The sequence below is a fragment of the Narcine bancroftii genome, chromosome 12 (genome assembly GCF_036971445.1).
Source record: "Narcine bancroftii isolate sNarBan1 chromosome 12, sNarBan1.hap1, whole genome shotgun sequence".
Taxonomy (NCBI): domain Eukaryota; kingdom Metazoa; phylum Chordata; class Chondrichthyes; order Torpediniformes; family Narcinidae; genus Narcine; species Narcine bancroftii.
In genome coordinates, this window is record NC_091480.1 from 55,559,912 (window position 1) to 55,578,762 (window position 18,851).

Here is an 18,851-nt window from a genome sequence, read left to right on the forward strand (position 1 = left end):
AACAACAAAATCAAATAAGATAGTTTGGACCGTTATGTGCCACTGGAACCAGTACTACCTGTCGCATGGTCGGCGACTAAAAGGTGGAAAGGCTCCATTATTGTTGTCATGTAACACGACATTGAGAATGGAACATGCATGACCTTTAGTCCACCGTAAAGCAGACAGAGAGTCGCCACTTTGCCCAGCGCCCCTCACAGAAACCTGGTGTATCTTGGCGTCTCCCCTTCAAGGACTGAGCCTGCTAAGCTTCCGAGATCAGACCATCGCAGGCGTATTTCGGTGCCGTACATATTCCGTGCATCATATTGTCAATCATATCCATCATTCATATTCGAAATAGTATGTGATCCGTTTTCAAGAGAGAATAAAAGCATAAAAGCAAAGGGTTTTATCCTTTGAATATTTTATTTTTGTTTTTGTTCAAAAATTATACATAGTAACATTTTAAATATACAATAGATTAAACTTTTCCTCACAAACAAAAACAAAACAGTCCCTCCCTCCTCCCCTTCCATGCGTACAGAACCGTTCACCGTCAGAGCTTGCATATATTTTAAGTATATAGAGTACAGTTGGAGAAACTAAGTTTTTATATATATAATAGATACCTTTATAGTTTTTTGTTCCTTTTTATTACTGTATCTGGGCCCCTATGTGGTCCAGGTAAGACTGCCAGATCTTTACAAAAAATTTATTCTTTAAGTTCTATGTGATTTTTTTCCATGGGTTTACAGCTGTTCATTTCCGCAGTCCATCGTGCTACAAGTAGAGGGGAATCAGATATCCAAGTTATCGCGATACATTTTTCGTTACCACCAGTTTTGATATTTGGTCAATTTGTTGCTTTTTTCCATGAAATTATCTAAATGATACAGCTCCGGGTCGCCCACGAAGGCCACTCCTGTTATCCTGGTTAATTTTTCTGCGATTTCTTACCAAAATGGCCTCACTTTCATGCACGACCAAGTGGCATGTTGTTATGAGTGAGGAAACAGGTTTGGTAGGTCTCAAAGGCAAAGACAATGATCAGGGAAAAATCACTATGATGCCCCAACCCCCCCTTGACTCAGTGCAGACATGGCTCTATGCTGCAAAGAACACTAATTAAACGCTCCCAACCCTTTTAAAAGTGCACATTACCATGTTTCTCCAGCGCCCTTCCACATTTCTAGGCCTAGAGTGAAGCAGTGTACTCCCAAGCTGGCAAAAAGAGAGAACAAAGAACACATCCACCTTTTTAGTGCTGGAGGGTCTAGCCCAGATCATTTACAGGGTTACAATGGCTCAGTGGCAGGAGGGTTAATCCAATTACAACAGCCAATGGCCCAAGGTGATCACCTACAGGCAGGTGGGAGAATACAGTCCAGGTAATTTACATAGATTCCAACAGCAAGATGTGCACTAATGGATGGGGTGGAACCAAACCTTGATTGCCAGCTGAAGTATCCTCTGACTAGATCGGGGGGGGGGGGGGCAGTGCTGTCACATGACAGCCGCAACCCTTCCCAATACACATGTAGAAAAGTTTCTGTCTCAGTCCAACATCTGAAACACATCTCTGAAATTTCAGCTTTTGATCTGTGTAACTTGTGTGGGGTAAGATATAATTGGTGTAAAAAAATTATACTGAACCAGTCCATATCTTCATTTATAATTGGTACCAATCTGACCAGCTTCTTTCTGAAATCACCACACCCAGTACATTCTTGTTATAAATTTGGGTGTATTTCCCATCCAGGCCATTCGTTCTACTTTATCCCTTTGCTTCCTATCGACACTGCATGACCTGCTGAGTTTCTCCAGCCGGATTGTACATTGCACACAAAAACAACTGTGTTATTTTACACAATGGTCATCCCAAATTTAAAAGGCTGACTTGTGGCTGGGTGCTCCATACCTTCATAATGACTTTTATTTCAGACGAAACATCCAGCGCTGAAGCAAGAAGGAGCGCCATGTTGCCCCGTGGTGATATTCAGCATCTTTTTCAGTGTAATATTGTACATTCCCAGACAGGGAAGAAACAGATATAATAATAGTACTCCCAGCCAGCCTCCAAATCTAGCTAATACTGTACTTATATTCCATAAAACTATAGAACACTACAGTACAGAAAACAGGCCATTCAGTCCTTCTACTCTGTGCCAAAACATCATTCTGTTGGTTCATAATCCGGCTAAGAGCCAACAATGAAGTGGAACTCGTAAAAGTGCCAAATCCATACAAAGTGTGAGAATGTGGGTCGATTGATGCAGTTTCTGACGGCGAATCAATTCACTGAACAAGTAGGACATGAACAGGCTTCCGTTCAAACTCACTGGGATGCCTCCTACTGTCGTGCTGCATTGAGCACTGTGGAAATGATAATAACACTGACTCACTGTCACATTTGAACCTCTTGTTCTTCAAAGTATGGAATAAACTGGATGATTTTAGTCCAAGTTAGCCCAGCGTGAACTTCATTTGGCAGCATAATGCCTGGACAGTACCTTTCCCATTATGAATTTACATAACAAGCCATTCAGCCTAATGAACCTATCCCAGCATTTGTGCCCTACCCTTGTCACTTCCCATCTTTCCTATTGCAATAGGATGCCAAAAGTGCTCTGTGGTTAATAAGGGATTACTCAAGGTATGACTGGGAAACCACAGCTCTCGTCCCTTCTTTTTCAGATGCTTCTCCAACTTCCCCTTAAACACATGGCTCTGTTTACGACCACTCCCTGTAGTTTGCAAGTTCCACTTTATCACCACTTATACTTCTTTACAGGAGGCTATTTGGCCCATCAATTCCATCTTGACTCTCAGAACATTCACATTCCTCCACATATCACATTCTTGTGATATATTATTGTGGTGATATGATTGATCGCGGGGAGAGACAGCCAGCCGAGACCGGGCCTGCCCACACCGCTGCCCAAGCACCGAACACAGGCCGCCGTTGCCAGGCAAACCCCGGCAGTTGGCAGCCGAGCCCCGGGCCGGGAGCGGTCAATGAGAACTGTTTAGTGTATTTCAGAGTTTAATACACACCTCAAAAACCAATAGTCTAAACACGAACAACTGTGAACTCCATTGCAGAGTTCTCTCCAGTCTTAAAAAAAATTTCTACTAGAACTTTTCTTTCTGATCCTCAACCAATGCTGCATCCCCTTTACTCGGCCGCAGCAGGAGTAAACACACGCAGGCCAATTCCAGGGCGCACCACTCCATAACTGTGGACAGCAGTCGTAGATCTCCAGAAATGGTTCGACCTAAAAGGGGAGGCAGACCTCTTCAGCCTGGTTAAGCAACCTGCACAGGAGAAGGTCACTCCGATATAAAACCTACGACCCAAGGACCTCAATGGCATGTCCCAGCTTGCTTGGCCACGGCACACGAACCATGGGTGTAAAGGGTGGGGCCAGTACTGCGCACACTGCACACCACCTAAAAGCTCCTTTGCACAGGCCCGAGGACAGGTCCACGTCCTCCCCCTCAAAAGATGCACACAAACTCAAGCTAGCATGCTGGAACATCAGAATCATGCTAGACAAGGCTGACAGCCACCGACCTGAACGTCGGTCTGCCCTCATCGCACATGAACTCCTCAGATTCGACATCGACATAGCCGCTCTCAGCGATGTCCGCCTTGCAGATGTAGGCAGCCTCCAAGAACATGGTGCGGGCTACACACTCAACTGGTCGGGCAAGCCTCAGGCTGAACGACGCCTATCTGGTGTAGGCTTCATGGTCAAGAACTCCATTGCCTCCAAACTCGAAAACCTCCCGACAGGCCACTCTGACCAGATCATGTCCATGCGACTCCCCCTTCAAAACAAGCGTCGCATCACTCTCATCAGTGTCTATGCTCCAACCCTTCAGGTGGAACCAGCAAAAAAGGACAAGTTCTACACTGATCTGCGCAACCTCATCCAACGCACCCCTACAGCCGACAAGGTTATCATCCTTGGCGACTTCAACGCTCGGATCGGCAAAGACTCAGAAACCTGGCCAGGAATCCTTGGCAAGCATGGTGTCGGCAAGTGCAATGACAACGGGCGCCTCCTGTTGGAACTCTGCGCAGAACAGCGGCTTGTCATTACTAACACCCTTTTCCAGCAGAAAGACAGTCTGAAGACTACCTGGATGCATCCCCGATCCAAACACTGGCACCTCCTGGACTACATTCTGGTGCGAGGAAGAGACAAACGAGACGTGCTCCACACCAGGGTCATGCCCAGTGCGGAATGCCACACTGACCACCGGCTTGTTCGCTGCAAGCTCAACCTTCACTTCAAGCCAAAGTTCAAGAACAGAGGAGCCCCCAGAAAGAGGTTCAATGTTGGAAACTTGCAGTCAGACGTAGTGAGAGGAAACTTCCAGGCAAACCTCCAAGCAAAGCTCGAGGATGCAAACTGCCTCACGGACACGTCTCCTGAAACCCTCTGGGATCAGCTGAAAATGGCCATATGGCAATCCACTGAAGAGGTACAGGGCTTCTCCTCAAGGAAAAGCAAGGACTGGTTTGACGAAAATAACCAGGAAATCCAGGAGCTGTTGGCTCACCTTGCAAAGTCTTCCGGGCCAGAGAAAAAAGGAGCCTTCCATCTCGCATGCAGCCATCTTCAGCAGAAACTCCGGGAGATCCAAAATGAGTGGTGGACTAGCCTCACCAAATGAACCCAGCTTAGCGCCGACATTGGCGACTTCAGGGGTTTTTATGAGACACTAAAGGTGGTGTACGGCCCCTCACCCCAAGTCCAAAGCCCTCTGCGCAGCTAAGATGGCGAAGTCCTCCTCAACGACAAGATCTACATCCTCAATCGATGGTCAGAACACTTCCAATCCCTTTTCAATGCCAACCGCTCAGTCCAAGAATCCGCCCTGCTCCAGCTCCCTCAACAACCCTTGAGTCTAGAGCTGGATGAGGTCCTTACCCAGGAAGAGACATATAAGGCAATTGAACAACTGAAAAGTGGCAAAGCAGCAGGTATGGATGGAATCCCCCCAGAGGTCTGGAAGGCTGGCGGCAAAGCTCTGCATACCAAACTGCAAGAGTTTTTCATGCTCTGCTGGGACCAAGGAAGGCTGCCTTCGTGATGCCATCATCATCACCCTGTACAAAAACAAAGGCGAGAAATCAGACTGCTCAAACTACAGGGGAATCACACTGCTCTCCATTGCAGGCAAAATCTTCGCTAGGATTCTCCTTAATAGAATAATACCTAGTGTCGCCGAAAATGTCCTCCCAGAATCACAGTGTGGCTTTCGCGCAAACAGAGGAACTACTGACATGGTCTTTGCCCTCAGACAGCTCCAAGAAAAGTGCAGAGAACAAAACAAAGGACTCTACATCACCTTTGTTGACCTTACCAAAGCTTTTGACACCGTGAGCAGGAAAGGGCTTTGGCAAATACTAGAGCGCCTCGGATGCCCTCCCAAGTTCCTCAACATGGTTATCCAACTTCACGAAAACCAACAAGGTCGGGTCAGATACAGAAATGAGCTCTCCGAACCCTTCTCCATTGACAATGGCATGAAGCAAGGCTGCGTCCTCGCACCAACCCTCTTTACTACCTTCTTCAGCATGATGCTGAAACAAGCCATGAAAGACCTCAACAATGAAGACGCTGTTTACATCCGGTACCGCACGGATGGCAATCTCTTCAATCTGAGGCACCTGCAAGCTCACACCAAGACACAAGAGAAACTTGTCCGTGAACTACTCTTTGCAGACGATGCCACTTTAGTTGCCCTTTCAGAGCCAGCTCTCCAGCACATGACGTCCTGTTTTGCGGAAACTGCCAAAATGTTTGGCCTGGAAGTCAGCCTGAAGAAAACTGAGGTCCTCCATCAGCCAGCTCCACACCATGACTACCCCCACATCTCCATCGGGCACACAGAACTCAAAACGGTCAACCAGTTTACCTACCTTGGCTGCACCATTTCACATGATGCAAGGATCGACAAAGAGATAGACAACAGACTCGCCAAGGCAAATAGCGCCTTTGGAAGACTACACAAAAGAGTCTGGAAAAACAACCACCTGAAGAAACACACAAAGATCAGCGTGTACAGATCCATTGTCATACCCACGCTCTTGTTTGGCTCCGAATTATGGGTCCTCTACCGGCATCACCTACGGCTCCGAGAACGCTTCCATCAGCGCTGTCTCCGCTCCATCCTTAACATTCATTGGAATGACTTCATCACCAACATCGAAGTACTCAAGATGGCAGAGGCCAACAGCATCGAATCCATGCTGCTGAAGACCCAACTGTGCTGGGTGGGTCACGTCTCTAGAATGGAGGACCATCGCCTTCCCAAGATCGTGTTATATGGCGAGCTCTCCACTGGCCACCGAGACAGAGGTGCACCAAAGAAGAGGTACAAGGACTACTTAAAGAAATCTCTTGGCGCCTGCCACATTGACCACCGCTAGTGGGCTGATCTCGCCTCCAACCGTGCATCTAGACGCCTCACAGTTCAGCGGGCAGCAACCTCCTTTGAAGAAGACCGCAGAGCCCACCTCACTGACAAAAGACAAAGGAGGAAAAACCCAACACCCAACCCCAACCAACCAATTTTCCCTTGCAACCGCTGCAACCGTGCCTGCCTGTCCCGCATCGGACTTGTCAGTCACCAACAAGACTGCAGCAGATGTGGACATACCCCTCCATAAATCTTCGTCCGCAAAGCCAAGCCAAAGAAGAAAGATATGACCACCAGCCTACTGCAGGAGGCGATCTCTGTACCTGCAGGAATACCAACTAAGGACTGACTCCACCTGGCGGCTGTCAATCAGCTGACCTGAATAGACCCCTAGGGGGCTGACTCCACCTGGCCGGCTGTCAATCAGCCTACCTGAAGATAGGCCTGAGCCGGCCCCTCCCAAGCCAGTCACTCTGGAGCCACCACAGCTGAAACTGGTGAGTACAGACTTTTAGCAGAACAAAGCCTGTAGTACAGTCTTTTTGAGTTTTGTTTCTGCTTGTTGCTACCACAGCGCGTCAAAATTCTCTCCCCAAAAAGTGAGGATTTTTTTAAATCCTAAATTCTCTTATTGGATGCCTTGGCAACCATCTTACAATGAAGACTTTGAGTTATACTCTTTCTGCACTCATTCTGCCAAGACCCTCATTTTTTTTAAAGTCCTGTACTAGATCACCTCAACTTTCTGTTCATGAGCAAACAGATTCAGATTTCAGATTTATTGTCAGAGAGCATATATGACATCACGTACAACGCTGAGATCCTTTTTCCTGCAAGCAAAGCAGAATTACCACTAATTGGAAGTACAAAAAATAAACTGTACACAGTGTAAAACAAGCAAAGAAATGTAAACAAACAGACTGCAATACAGAGAGAGAAAATAATCAATAAAGTGCACAAGTCAGAGTCCTTAAATGTGTCCCTGATTGAGTTTGTTGTTGAGGAGACTGATGGTGGAGGGGAAGCAGCTTTTCCTGAACCTGGTGGTGGGACCTAGACCAGAGCGTGTGCTGAGTGGTGAGGATCCTTGACGATTGCTGCTGCTCTCTGATGGCAATGTTCCCTATAGATGTTCTCGATGGTGGTGAGGGTTTTGCTTGTATTGTCCTGGGCTATGTCCACTACTTTTGGAGGGCTTACGCTCAGGGGTATTGGTGTTCCCATACTAGACCATGATGCAGCTGGTCAGCACACTTTACACCACACATCAGTAGAAATTTGCCAGGATTCCGATGTCATACCATCTGCAAACTCCTGAGGAAGTAGAGGCGATGATGTGCTTTCTTCACGATGACATTAGTGTGTAGCATCTAGGAAAGATCCTCTGAGATAGTGACTCTCAAGAATCTAAATGTGCTCACCCTCTCCTCCTCTGATCCCCCAATGATCATTGGATCGTCCACCTCTGGCCTTCCCTTCCTGACATCAACAATCAGCTCCTTAGTTTTGATGACACTGAGTGGGAGGTTGTTGATGGTGCACCATTCAGCCAGGTTTTCAATCTCCCTCCTGTATGCTGACTCATCACTTCTTTTTTTATACAGCCCGCTACCATAGTATCGTCAGTGAATTCGTAGAGGGTATTATTGTTGTACCGAGCCACACAGTCATAGGTGTAAATCAGTGATTCTCAACCTTTTTCTTTTTACTCACATCCCACTTTAAGAAATACCTAGGCTATCGGTGCTCTGTGATTAGTAAGGGATTGCTTAAGGTGGGATGTGGGTGGGAAGGAAAGATAGAGAACCATTGCTCTAGACTCAATTGTTACTGAAATATTTTGCTTGAGAAAAATTGTCATTGGCCCATTTCTTTTGGAGTTATGAAACCGTGCACATAACGAGTCAATGAACGATGATTAAAACACTGGTTTTCAACCTTTTTCTTTCCACTCATATCCCATCTTAAGTAATCCTTTACTAATCACAGAGTACCGATGGCACAGAGATCACTCAATGTGCTATGAGTGGAAAGAGAAAGGTTGAGAATTACTGGTGTGAAGTGAGTAGAGCAGGGGGTGAAGAGCTCGGTTTTTTTATAAGCTCTTATGGTTCATGCAAGAGGAGAGGACTGGCTGTCTAATGTTTCACTTGGAATAAGTGAAACAAAAAGAAACTCTGTGGTGACCTGAAAGAAAGAGATTATCATCTGGAGAACCCTGAGGGGGCAAGTTTCGTCAGCAAGACACTGAGGTGACTGATGGAAGTACATCAGTTGTGGATATCCTGGAACAACAAATCTCTCTCTGAAAACTGACAAGAACCTTCCTGAGCAATAACTATTAACCTTTCGAGCACCAAAGCCTGGTGAACTTTATACATGTTAAATTCTATGCACAATACAAGAATTGCCTGCAACCAGTGAACTTGGAAGAATGAGAAGTGAGATTGGACTGTGAACCAAAGAACTTTTCTGAACTTTCACACACATTACAAACACATGCACTTAGAATTAGAAGGGGGTTAAGTTAAGTTAATATTAGATAAGTTAAAGTTTGATTCTGTTTTCATGTTTAAAGATCATTAAAAGCAACTTTTGTTTAAGTAACCTTTTGTCTTGGTGAGTATCTATTGCTGCTGGGTTTTGGGGTCCTCTGGGCTCATAACACTGCACCCACTCTGCCAAAACCCTCATCATTTTCAAGACCTGTACTTGATCACTTCTCAGCTTTCTGTTCATGAGCAAAAAAATTCAGTCTGTTCATCCTTGGATGTATCCCCACATTTCTGGGATGATCCTTCCAAATCTTCTCAACATCATATGCAAGTATATGGTGACCAGAACTGTATGCAATACTGTGGTCAAACTCGGATTCAACACAGTTTTAGCAAAAATAACTTTTCAATCTTAATCTTTGGCTTGGCTTCGCGGACGAAGATTTATGGAGAGGGTAAAAAGTCCACGTCAGCTGCAGGCTCGTTTGTGGCTGACAAGTCCGATGCGGGACAGGCAGACACGATTGCAGCGGTTGCAGGGGAAAATTGGTTGGTTGGGGTTGGGTGTTGGGTTTTTCCTCCTTTGCCTTTTGTCAGTGAGGTGGGCTCTGCGGTCTTTTTCAAAGGAGGTTGCTGCCCGCCAAACTGTGAGGCGCCAAGATGCACGGTTTGAGGCGTTATCAGCCCACTGGCGGTGGTCAATGTGGCAGGCACCAAGAGATTTCTTTAGGCAGTCCTTGTACCTTTTCTTTGGTGCACCTCTGTCACGGTGGCCAGTGGAGAGCTCGCCATATAACACGATCTTGGGAAGGCGATGGTCCTCCATTCTGGAGACGTGACCCATCCAGCGCAGCTGGATCTTCAGCAGCGTGGACTCGATGCTGTCAACCTCTGCCATCTCGAGTACTTCGACGTTAGGGATGTAAGCGCTCCAATGGATGTTGAGGATGGAGCGGAGACAACGCTGGTGGAAGCGTTCTAGGAGCCGTAGGTGGTGCCGGTAGAGGACCCATGATTCGGAGCAATCTTAATACTGATGGAAATAAACCCTTGTCCTTGGTTTTAGGCAGTTTTACAGGTTTATCAGATTTTTTTTTTAATTTTATTTTTGATTTGTGTACACAATGCAATGGTAAGTTTTAGTGAAAACCAGCAGGGAGATTGGAACTTCGATGCTCCAGCTAAAATTTTGTTATTCAAGAAACAACAAAGTTAGGGGAGTCACGTGATGGAGTAGTGGCCGGTAGGGGAACGCCAGCCCTCTCCTGAAAAGTTAAAAAAAGATAGAGAAAAAGCAAAGGCACAAACTTAAAAACCAAAACAAAGTGAAAGTAAAAGTGTGAAGAAAATGGCAGCGAAGAAAGAAAAACCAAAAACAACGGGAAGAAAAGAAGAAGGAAAGAAGTCGGAAGAAGAAGGTGAAGGCCTTACCTGTCCGAAGAAGCCCGCCGCGGAGAGAGAAGGCCGCTCCCACAAGTCAGTGGAGGTCCCAGGCTCGGGACTAAAAAAATGGCTCGCAGAGCCGAGTAAAAGTGCGCAACCGCGCATGAAAAAAAAACACACTGACGGGAGGGGGGAACAGCTGCGGAGTCGATCTCCACAGCTGAGAGAGACACCTGCAGCACAGCAGCAGGTGCAGAACACAGACAATAACGACAACAAGAAAGAAGAGGGTAAAAAGAAAACAAGGAAACAACAGATGGTCAACCCAGAGGAAGAAGAAGAACAGAAAGAAGTGGAAGAAGAAGAGAAAAGCAAGACAATGGATGTATCTTTTTTTAAAGAATATATGGAATCAGTGAAAGATTGGCAATTACAAGAATTTGATGAGATAAAAAGAAGAATTAAGAATGCAGAAGAAAGAATGAATAAAATGGAAGTGGCCATATCAGAATTGGCAAAAAGAGTGGAAAATGTGGAAAAACGAGAAACATTTGTAGATATGGAAGTAAAAGACTTAAAAGAGAAATTAGAAGAATCTAATAAAAAAGCTAAGGAGGCACAGGAGCTGTTAGCTCAGAAGATAGATATAATAGAAAACCATAATAGAAGAAATAATATAAAGATAGTGGGCCTTAAGGAAGATGAAGAAGGCAAGAATATGAGAGAATTTATAAAAGATTGGATCCCCAGGGTCCTGGGAAGACCAGAATTACAGGAAGAAATGGAAATAGAGAGGGCACATAGAACTTTAGCCCCGAAACCACAACCGCAGCAAAAACCAAGATGTATTTCAGTAAAATTCTTAAGATATACAACAAGAGAAAATATATTGGAGAAAGCAATGAAGAAAGTAAGAGAGGACAAAAAGCCACTGGAATATAAAGGTCAAAAAATTTTTTTCTATCCAGACATAAGTTTTGAACTCCTAAAGAAGAGGAAGGAGTTCAATACAGCGAAAACGATCTTATGGAAAAAAGGATATAAATTTATGTTAAGGTACCCAGCGGTACTTAAAATAATTATTCCAGGGCAACAAAACAGACTATTCTCGGATCCAGAGGAAGCAAGGAAATTTGCAGAACAACTACAAAACAAGCAGAGAGATGAAGACATGTAATAAGAGTAAAAATGACCACGATCTATATGTATGTGTGTAAAGGGGTATATGTGTGTATATATATAGTGTGCATACATGAATGTATCCGTATTTAGAGGAAAATATATAGAGTATAGACAAGAATTAATAAGGGAGGGAAATGGAATAGAGGGAATAAGGAGGGAATTAAAAGAGTGACCTTTGTTACATATGAAAATTGAAATCTTTTCTGGGGGGGGCTGGGTGGGGAGGAGTTACGGTCACTGCAAAATCAGCTGACGTTTGCGAGTGAATTCGCAAATCCAAATGGAGAGGGGAGATGTGGTTGTCCGACAAGGGATAAAGGACAACTCAGGAGGGGGAGGGGAGAATGGGGTTAAAGAAGTTTTAAATAGGAGAATAGGGAAAATGTTTGATGTTTTAGAAATGTTGTCTTATAAAGTGTTCAAAACAAGAAAGCAGAAATGGATAAGAAGGAAAGGTAATGATGGAGAAACGGAAAGGGAAGATAAACAAAGTATAAAATGGCTACGCTGAACTATATGACTTTAAATATTAACGGAATACATAACCAAATTAAAAGGAAGAAACTGCTAAATTTACTGAAAAAAGTAAAAATTGATATAGCATTTGTGCAAGAAACACATTTAACTGAATTGGAGCACAAGAAATTAAAGAGAGATTGGGTAGGACACGTAACAGCAGCGACGTATAATTCAAAAGCAAGAGGAGTAGCTATATTAATTAGTAAAAATGTGCCAATTAAAATAGAAGAGGAAATAATAGATCCAGCAGGGAGATATGTAATGATAAAATGTCAGATATATTCGGAGTTTTGGAATTTACTCAATGTATTTTCACCTAACGAAGAAGATCAAAAGTTTATGCAAGATATTATTTTGAAGATAGCAGATACACAAGGGAACATATTAATAGGAGGGGATTTCAACCTGAATTTGGATTCAAATATGGACAAAACTGGGAAAAAAATTAACAGAAAGAACAAAGTAACCAAATTTATAATTAACTCGATGGAAGAAATGCAACTTTTGGATATATGGAGGAAACAACACCCAAATGAAAAGGAATATTCATATTACTCGGCTAGACATAAAACATACTCAAGAATAGACCTATTTTTGTTATCAGCTCGTATGCAAGATAGAGTAAGAAAAACAGAATATAAAGCTAGAATATTATCGGACCATTCACCCTTAATATTGACAATAAAGTTAGAGGACATCCCTCCAAAAATGTAGAGATGGAGATTAAACTCCATGTTACTCAAAAGGCAGGATTTTAGAGAATTCATTGAAAGACAAATTAAAATGTATTTTGAAATAAACACGGAATCAGTGAAAGATAAGTTTATACTATGGGATGCAATGAAAGCATTCATTAGAGGGCAAATAATAAGTTATGTAACCAAGAGGAAGAAGGACTATAATCAGGAAACAGAGAAGTTGGAAAGGGAAATAGTAAATATAGAAAAAGAATTAGCAATGAAGGAAGATACAACTAAAAGAAGAGAATTGGCAGATAAAAAAATAAAATATGAAACACTACAAACATATAAGGTGGAGAAGAATATAATGAAGACAAAACAGAAATATTATGAACTAGGGGAAAAAACGCACAAAGTTCTAACATGGCAGCTTAAGACAGAACAAGCTAAGAAAATGGTATTGGCATCAAGGAAAAAAGACAAACAAATCACATATAATCCAAAGGAGATCAAGGAAAACTTTAGAGAATTCTATGAACAATTATACCAAACTGAAAACGAAGGGAAAGAAGGGAAAATAGATGAACTTCTAACTAAAATTGAACTACCAAAACTACAAATAGAGGAACAAAATAAATTAACAGAACCATTTGGAATAGTAGAAATACAAGAGATAATAAAAAAATTACCAAATAATAAAACACCAGGAGAGGACGGATTCCCAATAGAATTCTATAAAACATTTAAAGATTTATTAATTCCTCCCCTCCTGGAAGTAATCAACCAGATTGATAAAACACAAAGCTTACCAGATTCATGTAAAACAGCAATAACTACAGTTATACTAAAGCAAGGGAAAGATCCACTCGCACCAGCGTCATATAGACCAATATCTTTACTTAACACAGATTATAAGATAATAGCTAAACTATTAGCAAACAGATTAGCAGAGTATGTACCGAAAATGGTAAATCTAGACCAAACTGGATTTATTAAAAAAAGACGCACAACAGACAATATTTGTAAATTTATTAACTTAATTCATGCAGTAGAAGGGAGTAAAGCGCCAACTGTAGCAGTTGCTTTAGACACAGAGAAGGCCTTTGACAGAGTAGAATGGAATTATTTATTCAAAGTATTGCAAAAATTCAGTTTACCAGAGAAGTATATTAATTGGATTAAAGCATTAAGGGATCATTGGCGAAAGTGACAGTAAATGGATATATATCAAAGCAATTTAACTTAAGCAGGTCAACATGGCAGGGATGCCCACTATCACCCTTATTGTTCGCGTTAGCTATAGAACCACTAGCAGAATTGTTAAGAACAGAAAATAATATAAAAGGGATAAAAATAAAAGACAAGGAATATAAAATCAGTTTATTTGCGGATGATGTTATAGTATACTTAACAGAACCAGAACTATCAATAAAAGAATTATATAAGAAATTGAAGGAATATGGAGAAGTGTCGGGTTACAAGATTAACGTAAATAAAAGTGAAGCAATGCCTATGAATAATGCGGATTTCTCAAAATTTAAGAAGGAATCACCATTCAGATGGCAAATGCAAGCAATAAGATACCTAGGTATACAAATAAATAAAAATCTCGGCCAACTATATAAACTCAATTATTATCCACTAATGAAAAAATTACAGGACGATTTAGAGCATTGGAAAGATTTACCACTAACACTAATAGGAAGGATAAATTGTATTAAAATGAACATTTTTCCAAGAATATTATACCTATTTCAGGCATTGCCAATACACTTGACAGAGAAATTCTTCAAGGAGTTAAAGAAAATAATAAGGAAATTTTTATGGAAAGGGGGGAAACCGAGGATAGCACTAGATAAATTAACAGAATGGTATAAACAAGGAGGCTTACAACTGCCAAACTTTAAAAATTATTATAGAGCCGCACAATTAAATTGGATGGACAAATGGTTTGGAGGAACCTGGTGGCGTACCTTCTTGTGGGTCATCGGAGGTATTTTATTCCTCCTACTTATTTTGCCCTGTATTATTCCCTGTCTACGCAGCCTGGTGATTTCCATGGTCGAACAAGCTATGCAACCAGGGGGGATGGGAGACCCTGTAAGACTTTTATTTCAGCGTGAGATTAATGTATCATAAAACATTTCTCTTCCCTAGCTTTGAATCCCCATTCATATCTATACATATATTCAACACATTTTAAAGAGAGAAAGGGGTGGATTGTGATATAGAGAATTTAGGTTAAAAAGACTTAAGTTAAAATGTGATGATTAATCATAAACAGGGAAGCCAGAATGGACAGAGAGTTTACTAGCAGTCAAGGACAGAAGGAGCTGCTGAATATGTTTTTTTAAACCTATCTTTTCATGGTCATAGTGAGAGACATGCAGGAGACAAAGGATTGATAAGAAGTGTGAGAAACAGAATTCAGTGAATGTAGAGTTCACAGCGTACGTAACGAACGTGATAATTAATAATGCAGTTATACTTAGAATGTTTTTGTAATACTAACCAATTAAAACAGTATTAATAAGAAGGGGAAGGACAAATAATAAAGGTATAAAAATCAATGCACTGTATGTATCGGGGCTTAACTGGTGAGAAACCAGTTGAGTCCAACTCTGCAGACTTGTAAATAAAGCTTGTCGTGTCATCAGTTTTAAAGAGACTCATGTGTGAGAAGTTTTATTTCTGACAAATGGGGGCTCGTCCGGGATCTACACTCCGGCCGTGAGGGGAGGCGAGAAGAGGGACATCGGAGGCGGTGCACCCCGCTGAGTTCAGCGGCTCCTAGTCCCTTGCTCGTCGCTTCGGGCGGCTTGAGCGAGTGGTATCCGGACAGGGTGACACGACAAGACGGAGAGGAGAAGGGTGACGGTTCAATCCCCGGGAAGACACCGGTAAGTGACGACTTACGATTGTGGTGTGGGGATTGGGTAACAGGTGTAACGGGATACACCTGTTTGGATAAAAACCTAACGGAATAGATTAAGTATAGATCTTTTGTCGTTGTGTGAGAACCCTGTCGCGGGACTCTAGGATAGACCCCAGGGAAACCTCGGCGGTAACCGAAGGAGGGACAGCACCTCCGACGAAGTGCCGAGAAGAGAGGGGTCAACCCCAGGAAAACCTCAGCGGTAACCGAAGGAGGGACAGCACCTCCGACGAGGCGTCTGAGAGGAAGGGAGTAGGGTCCAGAGCGAGAGGGTCCTCAGCAACGATAAACAGATCTAGGTGGGAAAATGGGAGGATCAAAATCTAAGGGCTCGTCTGAAAATTCAGGACAATTCCTGGGAGTACCCCTTGACAGCCCTTTGGGGAGAATGTTTGAAAATTGGGATAGTAAAAGATATCGGGACAAAAACAAGAAAAAGATGGTCCAATATTGTCTCCTTTGGTCAAAACAACCTATTAAAGGTTCCTCGGTCTGGTGGCCGAAATTTGGATCTGATGAGGATTGGGCTAGACAAGCATTAAACATATATGTAAATTCGAGACCAAAGGTGAATCAAGAAGAGTCAGCATATGCATTTTGTTGGGTTCCCTGGCCAGGATCCTTAACAGAATGTTTTAAATTGAGAGTGGCAGGAGAAAAGAAATGGGAACCTCTGGACAACCTTCCCCCTCCTTATATTCCCCCGGTGCCTACTGCGCCCGAGGAAAGCTTATTACCGGAGGGGAAAGGTGATGAATCTGATTGCCCCGAAGGGGGCCGGGAAAAAAAGGATGAATTAAGGGAGTCGGACCCTAAACTTCCACCGGTAAACCGACCCTGGACAAGATCCCAGACTGGTCCAGGACCATCAAAGTTTTCAATAAACCTAAATCCCCTGAGAGAAGTTCCTATGGGAGGACCGGGAGGGGGAACGGGATATGTGAATGTTCCCCTAACTAGTACAGAGGTGCGGGGATTTAAGAAAGAAATGAAAAAGTTATTGGAAGATCCTATAGGACTGGCTGAACAGCTTGACCAATTCTTGGGACCAAACACATATACGTGGGAAGAGATGCAGGCAATAATGGGAACATTATTTTCACCCCAGGAGAGGCAGATGATTCGACGGGCTGCCCTCCTCATGTGGGAATATGAACAACCTGGGGACCCTAGACCCCATGAACAAAAATATCCCTTAAATGAACCCAGGTGGGACAAACGAACACCCGAGGGATTGGCAAGTATGAGACAATATAGAGAGTGGACAATTAAAGGGATACGGGAGGCTGTGCCAAAGGGTCACAATTTTACCAAGGCATTTGGGAACCACCAGGGGAAAGACGAGTCCCCTACTGATTTTTTGGAGAGGGTGAGAAAGAATGTCCAACAGTATGCTGGTGTGGACCCTAGTACACCAATGGGTGAACAGCTTATTCGAATTGAATTTGTTTCCAAATCATGGCAAGACATTAGAAAGAAACTAGAAAAGGAGGAGGACTGGAGTGAAAAACCCCTAAGTGAACTGTTAAAAAAGGCACAAAAAGTATATGTGCAGAGAGAAGAAGAAGATCAAAAGAAGGCGACAAAGGTTATGGTACAGACTATCCGACAGATGAATGCTGAATCCAGAGGGGAAAGAAAACAAAACCTTCCTCTAAACAATCCAAAATATCCAAGAGAGGGAAGACCCCGGAGATTTGTTAAATGCTATTACTGCAATGAGGAAGGACACTTTAAGAGGGAATGCCCCCGATACAAGAGGGAATTGCGTGCCCTCGAACTTATGGAAGAAGATTAGGGGTGTCAGGGGTTCCAAATGTTAGGGACCAAATATAAGAGGGAACCCCTGGTAAAACTAAAAATTGGTCCCAAGGGAGAAGAGGTGGTGTTTATGGTGGACACAGGAGCGGAACGAAGTAGTGTAATAACTGTGCCAATCGGAACTGAGCCTATAAAAAGTAATTTGACAATTTCTGGGATAGAAGGAGCTCCCAGAATGGTATCAATAATTCCCCAAGTAACAGTGAAACTGGAAGAAAGAGAAGGGGTACAAGACCTCTTGTTATTACCTTCGGCTGGATTTAACCTCCTAGGAAGGGACTTACAGGCTCTCCTAGGTTTGGGTGCTCTCCCTGTGGACGGAGAAGTGAGAGTCCACCTCTGCGCTTTAAAGGAAGAGGATGAACGGCAGATTGACGAGAGAGTCTGGTATAAGGAGGGAAATCGAGGAGGTCTGGACATCCCACCTTTACATGTCACATTAATACCAGGTCATCAGCCGGTAAGGAAACGTCAGTATCCTATTTCTTTGGAAGGGAGAAAAGGGCTACAGCCGGTAATTGAGACTTTAATACGAGACGGACTATTAGAAGAATGCATGTCACCTTATAACACCCCTATACTCCCAGTAAAAAAGTCAGATGGATCCTATCGCCTAGTTCAGGATCTAAGAAGTTTGAATGCTATTGTTCAGACCCGCCACCCAGTGGTGCCTAATCCCTATACTATTATGAGTCGGATTCCCCCAGACCATGAGTGGTTTAGTGTTATCGACTTGAAGGATGCCTTCTGGACTTGTCCGTTAGAAGAGGAAAGTAGAGATATGTTTGCGTTTGAATGGGAAAATCCATGGACAGGTAGACGGAGACAGTTTCGATGGACTGTATTGCCCCAAGGGTTCACTGAATCTCCAAACCTGTTTGGACAAATGCTAGAACAAATCCTGATGGACTATCCACAATCTGATGATTCCCAACTAATGCAGTATGTGGATGATTTACTATTATCAGGACCCAAGGAACAAGAAATGAGGAGAGAGACCATTAGACTCTTGAATTATCTGGGGAAAAAGGGTCTACGAGTGTCCAGAAACAAGTTACAGTTTGTTGAGAAAACTGTGATATATCTGGGACACCAGATAAGTAAAGGACAGAAACGAATTACCCCTGAACGAATTGCGGGAATCACTAGAATGCCTTTACCCCGTAATAAGAAGGAAATAAGACAATTCCTGGGACTCTTAGGATACTGTAGGTTATGGATAGAGGACTACTCAGCTTTGGTGAAGTTTATGTATGATAAACTGACAAATGAAAATGACTATCCATTGAAATGGACCCAGGAGGAGGAGGGATGGTTCGAGGACTTGAAACATCGCCTAACACGAGCCCCAGTGCTCACTCTGCCCTCTTTAAAACAGCCCTTCCAGCTATTTGTCACTCATAACCAAGGAACAGCTGT

The 18,851-nt window shown here is 43.2% G+C and overlaps 1 protein-coding gene across 2 annotated transcripts in view; it reads right to left on the bottom strand.

Annotated features, from left to right (window-relative positions):
• The window catches only part of csrnp2 (cysteine-serine-rich nuclear protein 2), a 118,304-nt gene that overhangs the window by 55,452 nt on the left and 44,001 nt on the right, over positions 1-18,851 (bottom strand). The gene's annotated exons all lie outside the window — the stretch shown is intronic.